The sequence below is a fragment of the Bubalus bubalis genome, chromosome 15 (genome assembly GCF_019923935.1).
Source record: "Bubalus bubalis isolate 160015118507 breed Murrah chromosome 15, NDDB_SH_1, whole genome shotgun sequence".
Taxonomy (NCBI): Eukaryota; Metazoa; Chordata; class Mammalia; order Artiodactyla; family Bovidae; genus Bubalus; species Bubalus bubalis.
Genome location: NC_059171.1, coordinates 36,090,612 through 36,117,413, shown reverse-complemented (window position 1 = coordinate 36,117,413; position 26,802 = coordinate 36,090,612). Strand labels below are relative to the sequence as shown.

At 42.8% G+C, this 26,802-nt stretch overlaps 1 protein-coding gene across 10 annotated transcripts in view; it reads left to right on the top strand.

The window, feature by feature from the left end:
- SAMD12 (sterile alpha motif domain containing 12) overlaps positions 1–26,802 on the top strand; it is a 462,238-nt gene that overhangs the window by 381,737 nt on the left and 53,699 nt on the right. The gene's annotated exons all lie outside the window — the stretch shown is intronic.

The window sequence follows — 26,802 nt, the reverse complement described above, 5'->3', positions numbered from 1 at the left end:
TTATACAGAGTGAAGTAAGCCAGAAAGAAAAACACCAATACAGTATACTAACGCATATATATGGAATTTAGAAAGATGGTAACAATAACCCTGTGTACGAGACAGCAAAAGAGACACTGATGTATAGAACAGTCTTATGGACTCTGTGAGAGAGGGAGAGGGTGGGAAGATTTGGGAAAATGGCATTGAAACATGTAAAATATCATGTATGAAACGAGTTGCCAGTCCAGGTTCGATGCACGATACTGGATGCTTGGGGCTGGTGCACTGGGACGACCCAGAGGGATAGAATGGGGAGGGAGGAGGGAGGAGGGTTCAGGATGGGGAACACATGTATACCTGTGGCGGATTCATTTTGATATTTGGCAAAACTAATACAGTTATGTCAAGTTTAAAAATAAAATAAAATTAAATAAATAAATAAATGACTGAATGGACCCAAAGAGAGGGCCTCCAGTTCCAGCTGACTTCCTGGGTGAAAACAAGGACACGTAATCATTGCACTCTTTTATGTCTTTGATTTTCCTCTTAGAGTCTGGAGAATCGGTTTCTCACCCCTGCTCTTTGGGTTCTGTCTTGCCTTGTATCATCCTCCATCCATCCATCCTTAAAAGATATCTTCCCTACTACCTAGACTCCTGAATTTCTAGCCCCGACTTGTAAAATGTGCCATTAATAGTTTGTCTTGCCATCCTGAAATAAATAATAATGCTCTGTTATGCCCAATTTGTTCTACTTATTCAGGGCTGCCATATGGCTTCAATGGATGTCTAGTGAAAATGTATTTAATATCTCCTACAACCTACATAAAGATGTCAAACTCCTATAATTAAAGACAAATCCTTTTTGAGATATTGCTTTACCAATTAGCCACCTGGAGCTGTCTGGCCAAGTCCTAATCAATGAGCCAGTTGTGGACATTTTTAAGATGTCTAAGTCCAAAGGAGAGTTGGGAATACATAGCAAGTTTAGTAGTGATGAGAGCACCAGGATAACTAAATTCAGGATGTTCTCATGATCTAAGTGCCTCCTTGCAGACCATTTCCACTCCCTCAGGTGATCACCATTGGCAGTAACTGGGCAGCATTACCTGAGCCCTGCCCTTTGCAGGATAGTAAAACTTCCAGTGGCCATGTGAGGAGCGATATAGTGGAGGTCAGAGGAAGTACTGCAGAATTAACCTTATTCTGTAGGTGGTTCATTCCTTTCTACAAAGGAGTTATGTCTCAAATTAAGTCCTCGCCTTGAGATGCTGTCAGGTCCATACAATTTCACCAGCATCCCCTTCCTTAGCAGTTCCCCAACAAGGTAGGAAAAGCTGAGGGGAAGGTAAACAGCAGTGTGTCTCAGAATCGCCCTGGGGACACACACCCATGTCCTGGTACTACGTAGTCCCTAGCTCATTCTCATGCATTTGCTTTCTTTTCTCTCATCCCCTAGCCTTCTGCCTTCACCTGTTCCACTCCTGTGCATATGGCCACAGTAGTCTCTTGACTCTAGCACAGGTCCTAACCAGCTTTAGAAAACCACCAACTAGGAATGTCTCGGAGCCTTTGTGATGGGTCACCAAGGCTTGCAGAATAGTTTCTCTGAAAACAATTTTATCTTCCTTCTTTGGCATTTAGAAACCAAAAGACTACTCCAATATGATATTTACGTCATTAAACCAAACCATGAGGAGAATTTTGTAAAAGATAGCCGGAAGTCCAGGATTTGTGCGTTACCCTTTAATGGAACTTGGGAGGAACAGGAGGTGAAAGTCTGTGTCTGTACTAGAGACACCTCAAGGGGCAGCAGAGATACTGAGAGAACAAAAGCTACGGGGGTAGTTACCCGGGAATCGTTTGCCTTCTGGAGAGAGGGCTAACTAGAAGGTTGTGTCGATTTTTGCAGGTGTTGGTGACAGAGCAAGAAAGTTGGACTGAAACGGAAAATAAAATAAAATTGAAACTTATGTTAGGAGACAACCGCGTGTAGCGTTCTTTCCATGGCAAGGGAAGATGGCTTTAGCTTTTTACAGGAAGTCTCACATTACTTGATGAAAACCATCTCCTCAGGGCTTAGGAGAGGAGTGGTCGCTTGCATTTTCACTTATTGTGAGCCTTTTAAGGACTGTTTTTGCGTTTGCTTGTCAGCACCTTGACGGAGCGGGCCAGCTCCATTCTCACCTCCCCTGCCTCACAAGCAGAGCCCTGGCTCCCTACTTCACTGTGCCTCTGGGTGGGAGCAATTACCCTGTATCTCCTAAGCCTTTCCACAGAAAATTCTTCCCTTGTATCTTCACATATGCTCCTCTTTATGGTTGCTGGGTGCTTTCTCCTGCAGTTGCTCTGTCCTTACCCTGGAAGTCTTGGCTTCCTAGAAGCCAGAAGTCATGTCTTTCCCCACTCCATCTTTTGGTAGCATTTAGGATAATACTGCAATAAGAAGCCAGCCCTGAAACATGTGGATTAATTCAATAACTTTTTTTTTTTTTCCCCTTTTTTCTGGGATACATGTCTCTGTGTGTCTGAACAGAATTCTGTGACTTTGGTTAAATGCATGTCTGAAGGGCTTCACATTTCCCAAAAGCTAATGTTTAAAACAACGCCGGAGGCCTAAAAGCACCAATTTTCCTGTCCTGTTTTGCTCCACTCCTGCATTAACAGCGCGAGTCTCATCGTTCCACACCCTCTGCCATTGTTTTCATGTGTCCACACGTAAGAATTAAAATGATCACTGGCTGACTAGTATTTCTAAAGGATTCTGTGCTTAACACTTGGCAGCTGTTCTTCCCACAATCAATTACAGGAAGCAGGCACCTTTTTACAGGGAAACTAAGAAAAAAGCACTTTATCAAGACTGCTTTACAACACCAAGAAAATTAAGTGGAGAGGGAATAAGAGATGAAGCAAGAGTGACAGACATCGATGGTGACCAATCCTGGGTGGTGGTTCACATGGGTTCATAGTACTGTTCTCACTACTTTATGTGTGTTTAGAAACGTCCATAAAATAAAAGTGTTAAAATTATTAAAACGAGGCACTTCCCTGGGGCCCCAATGGTTAAGACTTCGCCTTCCAATGCAGCAGGAGTGCGGGTTCAATCCTTGGTCAGGGAGCCAAGATCCCACATACCTCTGGGCCAGAAAACCAAAAATGTAAAAGAAAGAATAGTGTAACAAATTCAGTAAAGACTTCAACATCCGAAAAATCCTTAAAAAATATTAAAATGAAACTAAGTTAAAAACTGGTCAGGAGAAATTACATCTCTTCTTCATCTAATCTTTGGTTATGATTATTTGGGTTCCTCCTCCTGGTATGGAAAATACTCATGATAAATGAATTCGATTCTGGAAGTTCGTTGAAACCCCTGGATAGTTTGTATCCAACCATTTTTCCTCCCCAAGGCTTTAAAGGCTTTAGATCTCCTTTAGCTTTCCTCCTGAGTATCCCACAGAAGCCTGTTTGGTGCGCCAGGAAGACATCAGGGAATGTCACTTCAAATGCCAAGATAGCAACTTTTTGCTCTGCTCCTTTGTGATACCTTGTGTGTTTCCCAGTAACTTCTCTCGGGTGTAAACTGCTTCTTTTTCCATGTCGTCTGTGCTGCCACCTCGTTTTCTTGTTTTAACTGAAGAATTGTTCATCTCTATTTAGACTTCAGATCTGCATCTGCTTTATGTTCTTCCATCTGTTCTGCATTGTAGTGTCTTTGTAATATATTAGGTGCTGGGTAACATTTAAAGAGACAGTCAAGCTAGTGTAGGCCTTGGGCTTTCTCTCTCTTAAAGGGGAAGATTCTTAGACTATTAACAGAAGTATAAATGGGTTTTACTGCCATGTAGAAATCAGTTTGTCTTTGGAAATTTAAAAATAAAGAATTTCTTGTTTTTAATTTTTAAATTGTAATTAATTTACAAGGTTCTGTTAGTTTCAAGTATAGAGCAAAGTGATTCATTTATATATATTCTGAATATATATATATATATATATATATTCTGAATATATATATATTCTTTTTCAGATACTTTTCCATTGTAGGTTATTATAAGATATTGAGTATAATTCCCTGTGCCAAACAGTTTATATATATAGAGAGAGAGGGAGAGGGAGAGAGAGAGTAGTGTGTTTATGTTAATCCCAAACTCCTAATTTATCTCTCCCCCACCCACTATCCCTTTTGGTAATCATAAGTTTGCTTTTTATGTCTGTGAGTCTATTTCTGTTTTGTAAAAGTTCATTTGTATCATATATTTCAGATTCCACATGTAAGTGATATCATATGATATTTGTCTTTCTTGGTCTGACTTCAATTAATATGATAATTCTGGGTCCACCCATGTTGCTGCACATGGCATTATTTCATTCTTGTTGATAGTTGAGTAATATTTCTGTGTGTGTGTGTGTGTGTGTGTACACACACCACATCCTCTTTATCCATTCATCTGTCAGTGGTTATTTAGGCTGCTTCTATGTCTTAACTATTGTAAATAGCGCTGCTGTAAACACTGGGGTGCATGTATCATTTTGAATGATAGTTTTATATGGATACGTGCCTAGGAGTGGGATTGCTAGATCATATAGTGGCTCTATTTTTAATTGTTTAAGGACCCTCCATAGTGACTGCACCATTGTCTTAATACATTCCCACCAACAGTGTCGGGGGGCTGGGTTCTTTATCCTCCAGCGTTTATTATTCATAGACTTTTTAAATTAAAATATTTTATATTCTTTTTCTCCTTACCTTTTTTTCGGCATCATTCCAAACCCACTCTCAGAACTAAGGGACCTGGTCTCCCCAACAGACTGGTGGATTGAAACTTCAAAAGTACCTGTGTATCCACGTGTCTCTCTCTGCTGCTAGGGGTGAGTGTATGTTATTCAGAGAAGGGCAGTTTCCACTGTGTGGCTCCTAAGTCCTTGTGCTTGGAATGAAATCCCACCTCTGCAGCAGCCTTCCCCAGACTCAGCTTTGCTGTCCATAGAATGGCAGGATAGTGCCTGCCTTGTAGTATTGTCATAAAGATAACATTTGCCAGGGCTTCCCTGGTGGTCAAGTGGTTCAGGATCCACCTTGCTATACAAGGATCTTGAGTTCGATTCCTGGTCAGGGAACTAAGATCCCACATGCCTCTGAGCAACTAAGCCTAATTGGTACAACTAGGCAGTCGGCGCACTGCACAAAAGAGCCCACGTGATACACTAAGACTGGATGCAGCCAGATAAATAAATAAATAGTTTTTAAAAAGATAACCTTTGAGAAGTTTGCAGTATAAGACCTGTCACTTACTGCAAATATTTTATAAATAGTCAAAAGTTATAATTACTATTAACTCTCCAAGTCACTGACAGCATGGTAAAGGGCTAAATATGGATGATAATAGCTACAAAAAATAATGTGTTTTCTGGGTTGCCAAATTAAGCTGAAACCAGTTTTCACATTAACAGCAGGAGGCACTTGCTAAGTTAGAAAACACAGCTACCAATGAGGTTCCAAAGGAAGATCTTTGAGGCTGATGCTCATTTCATGTGTCATATTCACTTTGGGTGAAAACTTTTACTGAAATGTGAGAGTCTCATTGAATTTATTTATTTTTCCCTCTCTTGTCTACCCAGCTGTTATTATGTGTATCCTCAGAGGTAGAAACTTTCTGACCAGGGCTTGTTGGTCAGGACAGAAGTTTCATGCTTTGATTTTGTTTTGTGTTTGAGGTTGCAATGAAGAGTTCAGGGGAAGAATTGTTGGATGCTCTAGGGAGAGTATAGATGTCACTTTTATTTCTATCTCCTGTAAAATGACAAAGAACAGCAGTGCTAATAAGTGATACTGTGTCTAGTCAAGATCAAAAAAATAATTCACTGTTTCTGAAGAAAGTGAAGCCTTTGAGGAAGGCAGCTTTTTTTAATAAATGAAAGATTCTAAGACTTCCAGTAAAAAATTTTGGTAACATCTGTATTCCTTCATTTGCACTTTTAGTAAACATCTCTTGAGCATCCTCTTTGAGCCAGTTTCCTGTTATAGTAAGAATATTATAAAAAGGAGGGAGATGGCTCAATTAACTTCTATAATTTTAGGAGAGGTTTGAAAAGGGGCTAATTGCAGATGAATGGATTGGGTTTAGATAAAGTCACAAGGGATGGTGCAGTCCCAGGGGCATTGTGACAGTGGGGAGATATTTACCACCTCTTGGCCTCAATGAACAAGGGAAGGAGTGAGCCCTGGAACCTGGAGAGAGGCCAGTATGACTGCGCTACCCCTGGGAGATGCAATGAGCTATAGTTGATCAGAATGACCTGCTGGGCAGAGAGCTGAAGAAGATAAATTCCAAGGTCACTCCTCTGCTGTCCCCTGAAACTCCTGCTGGTGCTGCCCATTGGCAGATCCCTCTTAAAGCCAGAGAAAAAGGGAGCTCATTTGTGCAGTTCACAGAGGTCAGTCTCCCAGGTCTCAGAGCAAGGTGGAGAAGGTGCTGGAAAGGGCAAAGGGAAGAATCCAGCACCACTGTGACCTCCCTCAAGACACTCAGTTTAATGGTAGAAGGCTGACACAAGAGCAGGTAAATTTCAGCATTCACTGTAATTAACATGCTACTGAAACTTACAAAATAATGTGAGAGCCCAGAGGACAAAGCTACCAGCTCTGCTATTAGGTAAAATTTATTCTGGATCTCAAAGAATGAGTGCAAGTTTTCTGGATGAGAAGGGCAGGCAGAGGAAGAGGAAAAGGCAGAAATATACAAATCTTGTTTACAGATCATCAATGGCACCCCACTCCAGTACTCTTGCCTGGAAAGTCCCATGGACGGAGGAGCCTATTAGGCTGCAATCCATGGGGTTGCTAAGAGTTGGACACGACTGAGCGACTTCACTTTCACTTTTCACTTTCATGCATTGGAGAAGGAAATGGCAACCCACTCCAGTGTTCTTGCCTGGAGAATCCCAGGGACGGGGGAGCCTGGTGGGCTGCCATCTATGGGGTTGCACAGAGTCGGAAGCGACTTAGCATAGCGTGACTCCAGAGCAAGGTATATAGGACACAGGGAAAGGATTTGGAATTTTGCAAGGCTTTGCTTGGATTGTTGGAGAATCTTATCCAGACCTACAACAAAGTGTTTAGTGAGCAAGTGTAAGAGGCTGTCACATGCCAGCTTCATGAGAAGTGTCCCTTGTGTTCACCGCTGTGTGTGCAGCCACTGGAACAGTGCTTGGCATCTGTTCCCCACTCAAAAACTCTTTGGAGAACAAATGAGCAAGAGAACAAAAGACCTGTTGTATTTGACCTAAGTCCCATGACTTTGTTTTGATTTATTAAAATTAAATTTGATACCCATTAGCTAGATGGTGCAGTGGTAAAGAATCAGCCTTTACCACCAGGAGACCTGGGTTCAATCCATGGAAATATCCCCCAGAATAGGAAATGGCAACCAACTTCAGTATTCTTGACTAGGAAGATTCGTGAACAGAGGAGCCTGGCGGGGCCTACAGTCCATGGGGTCACAAAGAGTCAGACACGACTGAACACGCACACACACAGAGCAAGTAATACTGTTTTGATTCTCCCTTTCTGAGCTCAGTTCAGTTCAGTCGCTCAGTTGTGTCTGACTCTTTGCAACCCCATGGACTACAGTACGCCAGGCTTCCCTGTCCATCACTAACTCCCGGAGCTTACTCAAACTCATGTCCATCGAGTCGGTGATGCCATCCAACCATCTCATCCTCTGTGGTCTGCTTCTCCTCCCGCCTTCAATCTTTCCCAGCATCAGGTCTTTTCACATGAGCCAGTTCTTCACATCAGGTGGCCAAAGCATTGGAGTTTCAGCTTCAGCATCAGTCCTTCCAATGAATATTCAGGACTGATTTCCTTTAGGATGGACTGGTTGGATCTTCTTGCAGTCCAAGGGACTCTCAAGAGTCTTCTCCAACACCACAGTTCAAAAGCATCAATTCTTCAGTGCTCAGCTTTCTTTATAGTCCAACTTTCACATCCATACAGGACTACTGGGAAAACCATAGCTTTGACTAGACGGACCTTTGTTGGCAAAGTAATGTCTCTGCTTTTTAGTATGCTGTTTAGGTTGGTCATAGCTTTTCTTCCAAGGAACAGCGTCTTTTAATTTCATGGCTGCAGTCACCATCTGCAGTGAATTTGGAGCCCCAAAAAAGAAAGTCTCTTACTGTTTCCATTGTTTCCCTACTTAATTGCCATGAAGTGATGGGACCAGATGCCATGATCTTAGTTTTCTGAATGGTGAGTTTTAAGCCAACTTTTTCACTTTCTTGTTTCACTTTGATCAAGAGGCTCTTTAGTTCTTCACTCTCTGCCGTAAGGGTGGTATCATCTGCATATCTGAGGTTATTGATATTCCTCCCGGCAGTCTTGATTCCAGCTTGTGCTTCATCCATCCCAGTGTTTCTCATGATGTACTCTGTATATAAGTTAAATAAGCAGGGTGACAATATACAGTCTTGACGTACTCCTTTCCCAATTTTGAACCAGTCTGTTGTTCCATGTCCAGTTCTAACTGTTGCTTCCTGACCTGCATACAGATTTCTCGGGGGACAGGTAAGGTGGTCTGGTATTCCCATCTCCTGAAGAATTTTCCACAGTTTGTTGTGATCCACACAGTCAAAGGCTTTGGCATAGTCAATAAAGCAGAAGTAGATGTTTTTCCTGGAATTCTCTTGCTTTTTTGATGATCCAATGGATGTTGGCAATTTGATCTCTGATTCCTCTGCCTTTTCTAATCCAACTTGAACATCTAGAAGTTCATGGTTTACGTACTGTTAAAGCCTGGCTTGGAGAATTTTGAGCATTACTTTGCTAGCGTGTGAGATGAGTGTAATTGTGCAGTAGTTTGAACATTCTTTAGCATTGTCTTTCTTTGGGATTGAATTGAAAGCTGACCTTTCATTTTCACTTTCAGTGCTTAGTCCTGTGGCCACTGCTGAGTTTTCCAAATTTGCTGGCATGTTGAGTGCAACACCTCTGAGCTCAGTGGTAAAGAATCTGTCCGCAATGCAGCAGACTAGGGTGTAATCTCTGGGTTGGGGAAATCCCCTGGAGAAGGAAATGGCAACCCACTCCAGTGGTCTTGCCTGGAAAATCCCATGGACAGAAGGGCCTGGTGAGCTACAGTCCCTGGAGTTGCAAAGAGCTGGACAGGACTCAGCAACTAAACCACCACAAAAGACAGTGGTTTTTTGCAACAAGCACAAGATGAGGAGCCCAGATATCTTTTCATCACTGGAAGCATCATTAACCTTCTGTGTCTCAGCTCTCTTGTCTCTAAAGTGGAGACTGTACTCTCTTCCTCAGCTTTCTCTTAAGATTATTGTGAAGATCAAAGGTGCCTTCATAGGTATAAAAAACCTTGACAGTTAACATGACTCCTTCCCCTGCATCACCAGCAACTGAGATGGGCCACATAAGCGAATTTTTCAAATAATTAAATCTGTTGCATTAAACAAGAGTTTCTCAGTCTCAGTACTATGTACATTGGGGGTCAGAATATTTCTCTGTGTGTGTGTGTTGGGGACAGAGTGGCTGTCCTTGCATTATAAGATGTTTTACAGCATCTCTGACTTCTGCTCACTGGCACCCCCCACCACTAATTGCAATAACCAAAAAATGTCTCCAGACTTTGTCCAGTGTCCTCTAGAGGGCAAGGCCATCCCCTGGTTGAGAACCACTGCATTCATCATTCTTTTCTTTTCTTAGCCATTTTAGATGGAAATCTTTCTCAAATACATTGATCACATCCCTGGCCTGTTAAACATGGGCTTCTGGGTTGCTCCACTAGCGTACTGGCATCCCATCTTTGAGACATGATAGAGTTATGTCCCCGTATCCCTACTCTCCCCTGTTTTCATAGACATTGTATCTGTATTGTATGCTTTTGATTTTCCCTCCCTCTCTTCCTGTGAGGCTGACGGCTGTCATTTTCCCATAAACATCAAAGTGTACTAATTTGCTGTCTCTGATCTGCTGAGGATTTTAACAACAGCTAACCAGATTTCATAGAATGTATCTAATATGAGGATCAACTCGCTCCCTGGGTTTGGACGTACAGGAGCCTGGCAGATGGACTTGGTTTCTTGAGCCATGTGGTGTGCTGTGTGCTAATTCACTTCAGTTGTCTCCAGTTCTTTGCCAGGTTCTTTCATCCATGAGATTCTCCAGGCAAGAATACTGGAGTGGGTTGCCATGCCCTCCTCCAGGGGATCTTCCCTACCCAGGGATGGAACCCCCGTCTCTTATGTCTCCTCCACTTGCAGGTGGGTTCTTTACTATTAGCACCACCTGGGAAGAGCCATGCAGAGGCTCTCTTATTCTTCACTTCTCAGCGCTTCTCCCCTTAGGGACACTTGCCGGGTCCCATGGTGATATCACGACTGCTATTAATATGGCCATGATATTACCCACATCAGCTTTCCCATATCCTGATTTTAGAATGAAATAAGAGAAGGATGAAAAATATCTGATGGTAGTTCACACATTCCTTTCAATTGGGTACAAACATTTCAAAAGACAGTTTTTTTTTTCCAGTCTCACCACCCTCCTCACTCTTACATCCATTGAGAAATTATACAAGGAGATCATATATCATTTATGTCATCTAAGAAGCTGCCCAGAGCCTGGTGTGATGTCAGCCAATAAGATGTTCTTTGATATTTTAAATAAGTCTCATGTTAGCACCTAGGATAGTGACGTATTACCAGACACTTAATAGGTTCTCAAAAAATGTTTATGGAGTTGGAAACATAGGAATGAATAACAAGGATATAAACTCACTTCTGGCTCAGTGGTAAAGAATCCTTCTGCCAATGCAGGAGACACATGTTCAATTTTTGGGTCAGGAAGATCCCCTGGGGAAGGGAATGACAACCCACTCCACTATTCTTGCCTGGAAAATTCCATGGACAGAGGAGCCTCGTAGTCCATAGGATTGCAAAGAGTCAGACACAGCTTAAGAGACTAAGCAAGGACAACAAACCTCACTTCCCAGTTGTCAGTATGAAGAAAACTCATGGAAGGTATGGCAAGTCAGAGACTTCAAAAATCCAGATGAGGAAAGTGCTTTGTAATGAAATCACAGGCTAATCTTCCATGTCACAGATAAAGAGAGGAGTGCAGATGTCCTAGAGGCGGGCGGGGAAATAAAACAGCATTCTGTTTCCTGTTCTGTGTGGTTCTTCTTTTAAGTTTACAGACTGGGAATGGCCCAGCAGATTCCAGCTCACAGAGAGAATCCACCTCCTCTTCTTCCCTCCATTGCAAATGCTTGTGTTTTTCACTGGACAGGAAGAAAGGTTCCGACACTCGGTGTCCCCCTGCCACCAGAAGATAGAATCTGTCAGTGGATAGAACCTCAGTGATCTCTAACCACAGTTTGCCCAGGTAGTTAGGCTATTTCTGTCCACTGTAGCAAGGAATAATCCCTCACGTCAGAATAAAGCAACCTATTGAGGAACTCCTAGCTGAATGGTGTGCAAGGTTGGAGAAAAGCATTCCATTTAAAAATGGCTCTGTACGTAATTTTAAAAAGGGATCCATGTCCAGTAAGACTCTGAACACTGGGAAGAAAAAACAGCATTTGACTCACTGCATTCTCTCAAGGTTACATCTGGTCTTGACATTCCCCATGGGTGACAGGTTTTCAGATGGTGATTCTGAACCAGCCAGATCCTTGAGAAAGGAGGCCGAGATGACCAGTTTCCACCGGGGACTGTGAAGCCTGAGATCACTGCTGGTAGCATGATCACCCACAGGGCATGGCCTGGAATCTGAGCTGATCCCCGAATGGGATGAACCCAGGGATGCTGTGACTTATACTTGCAGATTTCATCTGGTCATTGCAGTGAGGCATTCTGTTAAAGACAATCTGACCTGGCCAGAGACAAGAAAAGAGCCTGTCCTTGAAAGATAAAGAAATTCTTAGAGCATAGTAACCACATGTTTGTATTTTCAAAAAGGCAACATTAGAAAAAATATCTGTGTATCTCTTGGGTTCTGCAGTCTTGTGGTATTTCAGATAGGTTAATTGGGCTGGGTTAATGGTTCCTTTTATTATGGTGACTTTCAGCTATGCAGAAGGCGCCTGATTAAATCATGGGCTGCTCTGGGTGAAAGATATCACTTCTCTGGCATTTAGCCTCCGCAGAATACAGCAGGAATTACATGGGTGACTTTGGAGCATGGTGGGGACTTAGCTTTGTTTTGTCTACATTCACAATAAAGAGCAGCAAAGTGCCTTTTCTAATGAGATGATTACACAGGATCTGGGGCCCTTTCTTGAAGCCAGTTGTGTCTGGAGTCTGAGCAAACAGGAGGGTGATGTGCAATGAATTCAGCTTAGGCAGGGCTCAGCATTAGGGACCTGTTAGGAAATGAGGAATGAGGGGTATAGAGGTGGGAGCTGTGTCACTGCTGAATTCTGGGTTGAATTCTCCCTGAATCCAAGGTCTCCTAAACGACTCATTGGACAGTGGGTTCTGGGGCTAGAAAGAATAACTCTTATGCAAATAGACTGAGTTAAAGAGGCCCTGCTGCCCATTTTGTAATTATTTATTGAGAACTTGCTAGGCTGTGGTCACTTTTATGCATGTGATTTAAGAGAATTTTTACAAGCCTTTGGGACATTGAACTAGTATTTTTATTTTTAAAGATGGGATAATGGGGGGCTGGCCATTTTCATATAGGTGATTTAGGAGAATTTTTACAAACCTTTCAGATCTGAATTATCTTTATTTTAAAGATGGGGAGATGGGGACTTCATCCCCATTAGTCTTGCATACTGTGGCCTGAAATTGGACCTGTCACAAGACTTTATTTGAAACTGGCAAAACTCAATTTGAAAATAGGTTTTCTGTTTTGTCCCTTTTATATTAAAGTTCTTCTTATGCTTCATAGGTTAAATTAACTTTTGAGACCTAGCCTAGGAAATGGAACACCAGAAATAGTTTTGATGAGGAAATGTCTTCTCATGGCAAATAAGAATAGTTGTTAAAATATAACTTGTAACCACATATATGTACATTAGTTATGAGGAATAACTTTTGTATATTATAAGTAAATGTGTGTGTACATGTGTATATATACAGTTACTTATTTATTTTGTATTCACTACATCGAGAAAAATTCTGAAACAATAGATCTTAAATGGTTAACAATAGCTTTCTCTGGACAATAAGATTTAAGGTAACTTCATTTTGTTCTTTTTTTTTCTTTCTCTGCTAATTTTTCCCCCTCATGGGGATGGAGCACGAATGATCATCCTTAGGAAAAAGAAAAATAAAGGAGACAGTGTACACCTGGCTCTTTAAAGATTCGGGCATATTTGGATTTTTCTCCTTCTGTAACCCATTCCTCCATCTGTTTTGGTTTCATCACAATAATGTGGTTTAAGCGCTCAATTTGAAAGTGATTTTGTAAGAATATTAATGTCTGTGTGGGTGTCAACATTCCAGAGACATCGACTCAGATGCTAATTAGGATTGAGAGAATGTTCAGGGAGATATTGGGAAGAAATACAAGAAACCAAAGGGAAGATATAGAGCTACCTGGTCTCTAGGACTGTCTCCAAGAGACTTCAGCTTGGGGAGGTGATGAGCACCAACAGGGGGAAAGAATCACCCATTGTTGATCATAGCCTCTGAAATCAATCTGGGAGAGGAACAAAGGGCAGATCTCAGAGCATGAGAGGAACCCTAGAAAGATGGGAAAACATGGCCAAAGAGACTAAGGAAAGACCAGCTCTGAGTTGTGTGCTAAAAAGTTGGAGAAACAGCACCGCCCTACAGTGGGCACTGGTGTGTTTGAAAGGCTTGTGTGATGTGATCATGGAGGAAGCAAAGGGACTCTTAGAACTCATGTCTTGGGAAGAAATGGGGTGGGAGGATGGAGGAGGAGGGAGTGAGCCCTCAGGACAGAGGGAATGGAAACAATTTAGATATGTGTTATTAATTATTGTCTCCAAAGAGCCTGATGTGGCAAAATGGATGATGACACAGTGGGGGGGGGGGGGTATTACTTCAATCCCTTCCAACATTGCTTACGTCTCTTCCCGTGTGGCATGAGTCATAGTCTCTGGAACTTTCTTGTTTCCAACAAAGAGGCTGCAGCGCTGATAGCAGCTATTGGGAAGATTGAGTGTTACATCTCTGCCATTTTTGCAACTGTTTTTCACCCTCCTGTCAACCCCAGCCTGCAAGACCCCAGGGTGGAAATAGTCACTGCAAACTAATACTTGACATGTAGGGGATTGATTCTAGAATGATTTTTCAGAACTTAAGTTATATTCTCAAATAAGTGGTTTCTGGCCCTTGTTCTCAAAACCCTCCTCTACATCTTTCATCTTTTATCTACAACAGATGTGGCCGATTTTCCCGTAGATGGAATCTATTTTATTTGCAGGCATCTATGGCTTAAGCATTATCATTGTCGTGATGGTGGTTGTCATTGTCATTTAAACTTCACCTGCTTCTAAGAAGTGTTTGAGACAATTTTCTTAGATACAATAGAACCTTTTAACAAGACTAAAATGCAAGAACTTTTTCACTGAAAGGATAGTTATAAACTGTCAGCCCGAGTGTTGTGTTTCCCATTCTGAGCATTTTCTTCCTGGGTCATAGCAGACACTTGATAACTATTTTGGAGTTAAATATAAGTGGGTTTTTATTTATTTTTGGTTGCCCTGGGTCTTTGTTGCTGTGTGCGCTTTTCTCTAGTTATGGAGACTGGAGGCTACTCTCCACTTGTGGGGCATGGGCTTCTCATTGTGGTGGCTTCTCTTGTTGTGGAACACAGGCTTAACACACACAAGCTTCAGTAGTTACAGCGTGTGGGCACAGCAGTTGTGGCCCATGGGCATAGTTGCTTCAGGATATGTGGAATTTTCCCAGACCAGGGATCAAACCCAGGTCCCCTGCATTGGCAGGTGGACTCAGCCACTGGACCACCAGGGAAGTCCAAGTATAAGTGGGTTTTGATTTCATGTGACTCATCTCTCTGTTGCCTATCAGTGTCATATGCCTTGATCAATTTATCTTCCTTTTCTGGGGCCTGGCCTCGGTTGGGGGATAGGCCAGTTGGTTAATTCATTTGTTTGCTAACCAACTGAATACATGCTAAATGTCAGAGTATGTGAGGCACGGTAAGTACATCACCATTATATGTTCTCCTCTCAGCAGCAGCAGCATCAGGAACATAAACTTCCCCAAATACCTGCTGTCACCAGCAGTGACACCAAAGATCAATTAGGGACCAACTGTTTACAAGGCAGCTTGACCATAAGACACAAAAAACATGTCTTCATACCTACAAAAACAAGTAGGGCATTCTATTTAAAAGTAACAATATGGAACATGATAATTTATAGTTTACTGTAGATAAATTATTTAGCCATTTGCACAGAAATGGGATAAAATATGTCTTGCCACTGTTTCTGTTTTGGCATTGAGAAAACTGAGTCCTGTTACTCAGAATTTACAAACATAATGTGTCCGTCCAGGTTCTCTGGAGAAACAGAGGAACAGAACGTGTAGGAAAAAGAAAGAGATCAGGGTAGATGGATACATACATATACACATATCAACTGTTAGCTGTTAGGAACTGAGCCACACGATTATGGAGGCTGAGAAATTCACGTTCTATTGTCTGCAAGCTGGAGACAAAGAACTGACTTCCACTCCAAGTCCAAAAGCCTGAGAACCATGAGAGCTGGTTCAGTCCAAGTGTGGAATCCAAAAGCAGGAGGAGACTGTTGTCCCAGCTCAAAGACAGTCAAAGAGAGAGAATTCTTTCTCACTCAGGCGTTTGATAGATTAGCTAAGGCACACCCACCCTGGGGGAACTCCCCTGGTGGCTCAGTGGTAAAGAATCCGCCTGCAGTGCGCAAGATGTGGGTTTGATCCTTGGGTGGGAGGATCCCCTGGGGGAGGAAATGGCCACCCACCCCAGTATTCTTGCCTGGGAAATCCCATGGACAGAGGAGCATGGTGGGTCCATGGACCTACAAAGAGCTGGACACGAATAAGTGACTAAACAACGACCCACACTGGGGAGGGCAATCTGCTTTACTCCACCCACTGATTCCAATGTTCATCTCATCCAGAAACACCCCCACTGACACACCTAGAAACAGTTTAACCAGACATCTGGTGACCCTATTAAGTTGACACATAAGATTAACCATCACATGTTCTTACCTGAGCTTGTACCTCACAGTAAGAGACAGCTCACACTCCTGTGCCTTCCCACAAGGTTTCTCATTGAAAATACAGCCACCCCCCAACCCTACTCAATTTGGACAAAAGCTTAGATATGTTTAGATGTGTGTTGTCTGCAGGTGGTTTCTGAAGGAGTATCCGGGAGAGTCCCATCTCTCACCAGAGCAGCTACAGTGGCCAGGGGTTCTCCTACCTCCCCGATGGCTGCCCGCTCTCCCTCATCAAAGCCACACTACAAGCCTGTGCTCAGCTTCTCACCGCATGGCACCCATGTTCAATTCTTAGCAATGCTGCCACACTCTCCTCGCCCCAGTTGCCACATTTTTCAGGAATTCCCCCTGGCCCGGGACTCCTGCAGGGATGGGCAGAACAGAAGATAAAGGCAGGATGTGCCCTGTGCCTCCAAAGGCTCAGATCCCAGATCCATGGGGGATGGGACTACTCAGGCCACCAGTGTGTGCCCAGGGCCCAGGCCAGGCCACTCACCCATGTTGGGCAATTAATTAGCCTTTGGTAAAAGAAAGGGAGGATGGGGTGGGGAGAGGATGTCTAAGAAGGAATAAGATAGGGAAAAGAGGAGAAAATAAAAGAAAGGAAAAGTGAGAGAAAGGAGGGAGGGAAGAAGAAAGAAACATGAGAAAATTAAAAGAGGAGGAAAGAGAAGAAACAGAGGGCTTCCCTGGGGGTCCAGTGCTAAGACTCGACACTCCCAATGCAAGCAGCTCAGGTTGTCCTGTGTGCCACACCTGGGACCCAGCACAACCAAATAAATAAATAAAAATTAGAGAAGGAGCAGAAAGAGCCAATAAAGGAAGTGAGAATGGTGCTGGACTGGAACTGGACAGTAAAGTTGGATGATGGCTGGTCCAGGTAAAGAGAAAAGAGAGGCGTCTCCTAGCTCAGCCCTTAGCCAGCTACGGGACCTCACTCAAGTCAGCCAGCCTTTGTGGACTCTGGTGGGATGTCTTGTTTGTAACTGGATAGAATCAGACCAGATCATCTGATGGAGCCCCTGCCTCCATCCTGGCCCTCCGAGGATCAGCACAGGCCTCGTGGCCACCCGCACTGACTCAGTCCTGTTTGCTGTGCATTTCACCCAGTCTTCATCTTGCTGTTATTTGTTGTTCAGTCACTAAGTTTTGTCTGACTCTTTACAACGGTAAAGCATCTGCCTACAATGCGGGAGACCCGGGTTCAAACCCTGGGTCAGGAGGATCCCCTGGAGAAGGAAATGGCAACCCACTCCAGTACTCTTGCCTGGAGAATCCCATGGACGGAGGAACCTGGTAGACTACAGTCCATGGGGTCAAAAAGAGTCAGACACTACTGAGCGACTACACTTTCACTTTCATTTTTGCAACCCCATGGACTATAGCCCACCAGGCTTCTCTGTCTATGGGACTTGCCAGGCAAAAATACTGGAGTGGGTTGCCATTTCCTTCTCCAGGGGATCTTCTTGACAAAGGGATCTAACTCACATCTCCTGCATCAGCAGGCAGATTCTTTACTATTGAGCCACCAAGAAACCCATAGATGTACACCCATGGCTGATTCATGTCAATGTATGGCAAAAATCACTACAATATTGTAAAGTAATTAGCCTCCAATTAAAATAAGTAAATAAATAAAAACTATATGCTAAAAAAAAAAAGAGAAAAACCCAGTCTTCATCTTAATAGATACATAGTTGTCCTAGATGAACTTAGGGAGGAAAACAATGACAGTTTCTGTAGCAGCTAAATTGCAGAACATGGAGAGGGTTTGAGAAGGACCAAGCTTATTTTACATGGCCTGCTCTTAAAGCCAAGACATAGGCACATGCAGACCTTGGGTTCTGCCCTCTGCTGCACTCAGCCAGAGCCTGACTCGGAAGCTTCAGAAAGGAGAGTGTAAAATGAAATATAGATATTTATAATTGAAGTGTCTTTCCCCCTGGGTATCACTTTTCCTTTTTTTTTTTTAATGAAAAGTCAGTCAACTGAATATTTAGCTCCCCAAGGATGGCTCCTTGGCTGTCGATTACACCACGCACATGAGGAAAAGCTCTACCGGAAAATGATGCCCGCTCTTGGCTAATGATCACCTTGCTCGGGATCAGTGCCAGACAAGGTCTTTGAGGTTGGCCCCCTTTCAGCTACGAATTAGGTATTAGGTTCAGAGTATAGCCAAAAGCATTTTGTGTGCGGCTGCAAACCCAATGGGCACTGGATCCAATTTTATACATGTACAGGTATATCAAATAAATTTAATTTCCCCATTGAAGGTGCTTGCTTTTAATTCTGGGGCCAGCAGTGCAGAACAGTTTTGAAGATTAAATTTCCATTCCAAGAAAGTAGTTGGGGATAGAACTTCTAAAGCAGAAGTAACCAAAAAGCAAAAGGTTTTCAGTGCTCACAGAGAAGGAAGGGGGGCGGGTACAGTGATCTCTCGGACAATAGATAGACAAGAAGCCTTCAGTGCAAGATTACTTCTGCCACCTCGTTTCAAGCCAGATAATCGCCTTACTTGTAACCAAAGCAAGGCTGGCTTTGATGCCCGATTGTAGCAGCGGGGACCCTACTGTCATTCAAAACACCTGGGGCCCCCCTGTGTTATAGGTGGCTGCTCAGCTTCTTAAACATAACTGCAGAATGCACCTGAATTAAGTATAATTTTAAGACCAAATCCAAAGGCTTTAAAGAATAATCCTAGATCACTTCCTCCATGAAGCCCTTTCTGATTTCTGCCACTCAGCCACCACCACCTAACCACCCTTTCCTGTGTCTGGCTCAGTGAGACCCTATGCACATATCTGTGACAGCAACTATAAGAAGAGGTAGTTTTATCTTAGGGTTCAGTTACCCACCTGGGGTCAATCCCTCGGTTGGGAAGATCCCCTGGAGAAGAGAAAGGCTAACCACTTCAGTATTCTGGCCTAGAGAATTCCGTGGACTGCATAGTGCATGGGGTCACAAAGACTCAGACACAACTGAGGGACTTTCACTTTCACTTCACTTTAAGTTACTCAACCTGTGTGTATGCATTTTATTTTTATTTATTTTTGGCTGTGCTTGGTCTTCGTGGCTGCTCGCAGGTTTTCTCTGGTTGTGGCGAGCGAGGTTGCTCTCTATCTGTGCTGCTCGGGCTTCTCATTGCCATGGCTTCTCTGGTTGCGGCTGGTGGGCTCTAGAGCTCAGGCTCAGTAGTTGTGGCACATGGGCTTAGTTGGTCTGTGGCATGGGATCTTCCTGGACCAGGGATCAAACCATGTCCCCTGCATTGGCAGGTGGATTCTTAACCTCTGGACCACCAGGAAAGTCCCTGTGCATTTTAAACAATGGCCATAATAATAAGGTTGTGAGGATTGAGAAGTACTTAAATCAGTACTTGGCACATGGTAAATATTATAGAGCTGGGGAGGGGAGAGCCTGTCTTTGACTCTCTAAAAGTCATCCCAGCTTAGCAAGAAAAAACAGCTGATTGACTTTTGATCCCTTTGTTTAGCTCAGCGTTTCATACTCTAAGCCTTGGGATATTTGAGGGGATTCAACAAACTGAACAGGTTTAGGTTGTCCCCAGTGATTGAGTGCCCGCTGCATACAAGCAGATTCTTTACCATCTGAGTCACCAGGGAAGTCTACTGTAGTAGGTACAAAATACTCTATTTCATCCTTTCATAGCCCTCTGCTTTTTCCCATTCTAAATATTAGGGAAATGAGTCTCAAAAGAGTTTAATAACTCACTTAAGATAGTACTTGATGACCCAGGATTCAAACACATCACATTCCATCTCCATGCTGTTTCCTTACCTCAGCCTCCTGCACGTCACAGCTCGAGCAGTTGGATCACGTGCTGCCACACTCCAATGTGCTCTGCCACCCACACAGACCAGCCTCCTCACATGATCTGGGCAATTCCTAGTCAGCCAGACTGGCTGTCCTTCTGTCCCAAGGCCAGAAACTCAGCTCAAATTAAGAGACCGGGGGACATTTGCTCAGCTTATCTTCCATCCATCCTCTCATCCCAAAACCTGGAGTGTGGGATTGCCGTCATCAGCAGTGCCTGCTCCCAGTCACCCAGTTAGTGATAAGACCAACAGCATGCTGGACCTCTAAAGCCTTCCCCCCAGGACTCCATCAGAAGTGCATGGTACCCTTGAAAGATAATCCTTTTGAAAGTTTGCACTTCATCTCAGATTATTCTAAGGGCCTAAGCTGCTGTGTTTTTGTTTTAATATTTATTTTTTTGGCTGTGCTGTCTCTTAGTTACAGCATGCAGGATATTCTGGAATCTTTGATCTCTGTTATGGCATGTAGGATCTTCAGTTGTGGCATGTGGGATCTAGATCCCCAACCAGGGATCGAACCCCACTACATTGGGAGTGTGGAGTCTTAACACTGGACCACCAGGGAGGTCCCTAAGCTGCTGCTTAAAATAAGTGCAAAGTGAGCCTAGAATCTTACAGACAGTACCAAGAAATCCTGACATTACTGCATGTCTTTTGTTGAGGAGAGGCTACCTGTCATTAAAATTATCTTTTCTGCTTTCTAAAATAAAAATATCTTTCACAAAGTACTATTTTGTAGGATATCCAAAGTGATTTATGAGAACAAAACCTGCAGCAGAAGAAAATTATGTGTGTGTGTGTATATACAGACATACATATCTACTCCGTTTTATTTAAGAAAATGAAATAATTGTCAGTTCAAGTGGTATTTTGACAATAGGGGCAATTCCACTCAGCGGATGGTTCTTGAGCATGAACAGATTCTCATGAATAAAGAGGTGCTCCTAGCTGTGTTTATCTTAAAATGGATTTGTTTTAGTGAGCTGACTATTTTAAGGAGAAGTATATATTAAGTTAAAAGAGTATTTTAGCAAGAAAGCTTTCTAGTGCTTTTGGTCATTTGGCACCAATCGTATTTTAATTGGCTTCCATTTATTGCACTTGTTTTCAGAAAAGGGTGTTCATCTTCTGATTTTTTTTTTTATATATATAAAATAGTCACCTACTCACTAACTTTTATCAGATAGTGGCCAAAATAAAGAGTGGACTAAGGCCAGGTTAGCAGATACAGTCATGATTGCCATCGGATCCTTTCCATGCCCAGGGCAGACATCAAAAATCAATCTGATCCAGCCTTCTTCTCAATACCACCCTCTGGAAGCCACCACAAATCCATCAGTGTTGGCCACAAGTCTGATCCTGGACTATTTGTTCTTAAGTTTCTTCATAGTTGGAGCCAAAGCTCATACAGCAGTAGCCAAGAGTAAGAACAGAATTCCACATTGTTTAATCAAGATAGATATAATTCACTGTGAAAATCATACCATGTGATCCCTGTATTATGAACAGAAATGGAATAGTAGCTTTCCGTGTTCAGTTCAGTTCAGTCACGTCCAACACTTTGCGACCCCATGAATCGCAGCACTCCAGGCCTCCCTGTCCATCACCAACTCCCGGAGTTCACTCACACTCACGTCCATCAAGTCGGTGATGCCATCCTGCTATCTCATTCTCTGTCGTCCCCTTCTCCTCCTGCCCCCAATCCCTCCCAGCATCAGAGTCTTTTCCAATGAGTCAGCTCTTCGCATGAGGTGGCTAAAGTACTGGAGTTTCAGCCTTAGCATCAGTCCTTCCAATGAACACCCAGGACTGATCTCCTGTAGGATGGACTGATTGGATCTCCTTGCAGTCCAAAGGACTCTCCAACACTACAGTTCAAAAGCATCAATTCTGCTGCACTCAGCTTTCTTTATAGTCCAACTCTCACATCCATACATGACCACTGGAAAAACCATAGCCCTGACTAGACGGACCTTTGTTGGCAAAATGATGTCTCTGCTTTTTAATATGCTATCTAGGTTAGTCATAACTTTCCTTCCAAGGAGTAAACGTCTTTTAATTTCATGGCTGCAATCACCATCTGCAGTGATTTTGTAGGAAACAATGAATCATTTGGAAAGCAATTAATCATGAGGCCATATTTAGGGTAAGTAAAACAGTTCTTACTGGATATATATTTCATGTCTTCCCTTGGTGAAATGTCCCTATCCACCCATCTCCAGAGCCATGTCCCATTCTGCCTCTTAGGATCTCTCACCTGAACTTCTATAATAATTCCAACCAACCTTAAGCTCCTGTGTCTCTTTTCCATAATTATTGTTCATTTTATGTGAGTGCCTAGCACCATTTGGCACAGTGAATGAATGTGATTGAATCAATACCCACTGAGTTCCTTATCTCCTTTAATTGTATCCTCCATTTAAAAAATGTTTTTATTGGAGTATAGTTGCTTTACAGTGTTGTGTTAGTTTCTACTATACAGCAAAGTGAATCAGCTATACATATACATATATCCCCTCTTTTTGGATTTCCTTCCCATTTAGATCACCACAGCATTGAGTCGAGTTCCCTGAGCTATGCAGTAGGTTCTCATTTGTTATCTATTTTATACATAGTATCAATAGTATGTATATGCCAATCCCAGTCTCCCAATTTGTATCCTCCATTGTATAGCCGTATGTAAATCTGAATATATCACTTCTTTGCCTAAAACCTTGTCTCCTTTTCACTATTGAGTGAAACCCAGAGTTCTCCCCAGTGATGCTGCCAGCCAGCCAAGCTTTGCACTTTAACATCTAGTGATACCAAACTCTTTGAAGTTCCCCACAAATATTATAATAGTTCATTCCTTTGTGCCTGTTTTCATTCTGTTCCCACTACCTGATAGCCCTTTCCCACCTAACTCTAGTTCAGCCTTCAAAGCTCAGTTAAATTATTATTTCCTTAGAAATCCTCCCCTATATCCCAGAGGTGGGGTCAATGCCTCACCACTGTTTATATTTTTATTGTAGCATTCAACCATTTGATGTTGTAATGATCTATTTTTAAATCTCCTTAAATGATTACATTTTTTGCTGCACATTACAGAAAATCCAACTCAGACTAGATTATATTGGTTCACATAAATGGAAAGAGGTAGAGAGGCTTCAGGTATAGTTTGATACAGAGGTTCATGGGATCACTAGGCTTCACTTTTCTATTTCTCTTGAGCCAGTCTTCCTGGGTTTTCCTTCAGACTAATCCCTCATGGTATCATAATGATTGCCACAACTCCTAGTACAAGTTTCCTGGTTGATACTTCTCTTCCCCTCGTGAGAAGACAAAAGCTCTGCACTTTCTCAGATTGAGTGAGTGAAAGAATAGCACCATCACTAAACCAATCATGGGTACAAAGGAGATAGGAATGTGATGATTTGTTGAGACTCCGAGCCTGGAAGGGGGCTTCCCAGGTGGCACGAGTGGCAAAGAATCAACCTGCCAATGCAGGAGATGTCAGAGAGACGGATTCTATTCCTGGGTTGGGAAGATCGGGAGTAGGAAATGGCAACCCACTCCAGTATTCTTGCCTGGGAAATCCCGTGGACAGAGGAGCCTGGTGGCTACAATCCACAGGGTCACAAAGAGTTGGACCCGACTGAAGCGACTTAGCATAGCACAACACCAAGGTTGGAAAGCTCAGGTCCTTGTAGGAAGGGGGAAGGTATGAAGAATATTTTGAAGGCCAACAACAGTATCCACTCTACTTTCCAATTAGACCAAGCTCCTAATGGTCACACATGCCCTGCCATATTTATCTTTGAGTTCCCAGCATGTAGCACCATGCTTGATACATGCAGAATAGATGATGAATACTCATTGGCTTAGCAGAAGGGAACTGAGCCTGCCTGGAACTGAAAACACATATCTATCCACACCCATGTTTGTGCACACTCCCTGCTTTAGCCCTGCAGATTCCACCTCCACGCTGACTGCCTCCTCCAGCTACTTCTCAGCCTTTCCCTATATGAATTCTTCTGCCTGAAGTGGATTCCCAGTGCCCTTATCCTGGGTTATTTTTTTCTCAGTCAAAATTCAGCTTCAACCCCACTCACACCCACCCCAGTTCCAAAAAGATCTTCTGGTTTAGAGGCTCTCTGAGGCTTCCCTTACAAGTGGAAGATTCTGTGATAAGTGCACGAACATATCACCAGAAATGATGGAAACATCAAAAGAGAATGGTTTGTCAGTCAGCCCTTTTTTATTAAGTATTTCCAGAAGGTAGCTCCTATATATCTTTTGATTATTCCTTCAGAAGAGAGAGGATAACAGAAGTAGAAAGAGACTAGACTTTGCAAACAGGTCAGGGTCAAATCCTAGAGCCATCATCACTTCTTAACTCTTTGAAATGTTGGGCAAGTGACTTAACCTCTGTGAGCTCAGCTCCCTCCTCTGCAAAGTGAGGGATAATCCTCCTCACCTCCTCGGATCACAATAAGGGTTAAAAAAAGATAAGCTGTCAGCCATAAAAAGGAACACATTTGAGTCAGTTCTAATGAGATGGATGAACCTAGATAAGTAAGTCAGAAAGAGAAAAACAAATATCACATATTAATGCATATATATGGGATCTAGAAAGACGGTACTGATGAACCTATTTGCAGGGCAGCAATGCAGAGAGACACAAGCATAGAGAACAGACTTATGGACCCAGGGAAGGGAAGGGAAGGGGAAGGTGGAATGAATGAGTAGTATGGAAATATATACACTACCATATGTAAACTAGATAGCCAGTGGAAATTTACTGTATGACTCAGGGAACTCAACCCCCACTCTGTCTTAGCATCCAGAGTACATTATTGATATATACCTAGTATTCTAAGTTCCATAGTAAAAATCTACAGGGGAGCCAGGCTATTAAACCAGCTCACTGTGACTGGAGAAGCTCTTCTGAAAACTCATTCAGCCTCACGGTGTCTGAGAGTAAAAAAGTGAGACTCCTTAACCATCTTTGGTCATTTGTCCAGTTCCCCTCAAAGGAAATTGTCTTCCTACTTTGACATGCCTTGGATTTGTTTCCTTGGTAAAGCCAAAAATAAACAGCTTGCCACCTGTGATCCCTCTGAAGATCCAGGTAGAATTGTTGCGGAAGTGGAGTCTGAGGAGTCTCAAGTGTCCTCGGGGGTGCTCTGGGCTCTGGCTTCCACACACATGGCCTCTCTGATAGAAAAGTCAGCACCATCTCCTGTTCCCAGAAATAAGCCTTACTGGAAATGGGAAATAGGCCAGGAAGATAAGTTGTTCGTTGACTTCACACAACTTCAGATGTATCAGTGGACATCCCTGGTTATAAAAACCTGCACCAGGCTATTATCTGGTTATTTCTTCAGACTTTTAAACCTCCTCTCGACTCCTCTCCATATATTCTGTTTCTTCCCCTTTGTGAGTTTTTGCTACACTTTTCTTTGGAGAACAAAACAGGATTTCTCCCACTATATATATATCCTTCAGGGCATTTTATCATCAACTTTTGTGGTTTTAACTACTTGTCTCCAACTACTTGTCTCCATGAACTGTAGAGTTCATCCCCCCTCCTCAAAAAAAAACAAAAAACAAAAAAATTGTTTTTACCTTTTTTGACCACACCATGCAACATGTGGGATCTTAGTTCCTTGGCCAGGGATCAAACCCCATGCCCCCTGCATTGGCAGCTCAAAGTCTTAACCACTGGACCACCAGGGAAGTCCCCCAAATTTTCAGCAAACAGAGATTGTTCCTTCTCTCAGAGGAATTTTAATGCCAGCTATCAATAATCGTTATGATTACACATTCATCACATATGTGTATGTGTATGAATGGATTTTTTTTTTCCCTACAAAATGTTCAGAAAGGGCCACCGCATGGAAAGGACTGCAATCGTTTTCAAATTCCAGTGATTAAAAACAGAGGTCAGTGGCTTCATTTGATACCTGAATGGGAAGAGGACAGTTATTTTATGTGTTCTTTGCCAGTGGATTTCTAATAGAGGGAAAAGCCTGGTAACTCTTGGGGACAATGTTTTTATTTGTATGTTTTCTTGGAGTATAATTGCTTTACAATATTGTCTTAAGTTTCTGCTGTACAACAAACTGGATCAATTATATGTATACATATATCTCCTCCCTCTGCAGCCTCCCTCACTCCCTCCCATCCCACCTATCTAGGTCATCACAGAGCACAGAGTTGTGCTCCCTGTGTATACAGCAGCTTTGCATTGGCCATTTGTTTTACACATGATAGTGTATGTACGTCAATGCCACTCTCCCAATTCATCCCCCCATCCCCTTCCCCCACTGTGTCCACATTAGAGAAAATGTTTTTAACTGTATACTCTTGAGTTTCTTGGGGAGCCAAGGAAAGAAAATGCCTGCCCAGTGTGTGGTTCTCTCTCTCTGTCTCCATGCAGAATTCTTTCTCTTGGTAAATACAGCTGCCTCGTGCTCAGCTCTTTAAAGTTTTACCCCTTTCCATTTTCATGAGAAGCACAACCAGAAACAAGAACTTCAGGTCATCTTTCAGGGACCTGAGCCTTCAAAGCTCCACACTGTGGGCATGGGTACAGGTGATTAAGCTAGCAAAACATGACACGTACCCTTAGGCCTTGGAAGTAAAGTTGTTTTCCTTCATACAAAAGGAATGTGTGTCCATTGTCTAGAAAGTCTAGACTATACAGATAAGCAAAAGAAGAAAGTAAAAGTCATATCCCGTTCCAGGACTAAGAAATAACCACTGTTAATATTTCATTGCAAATGT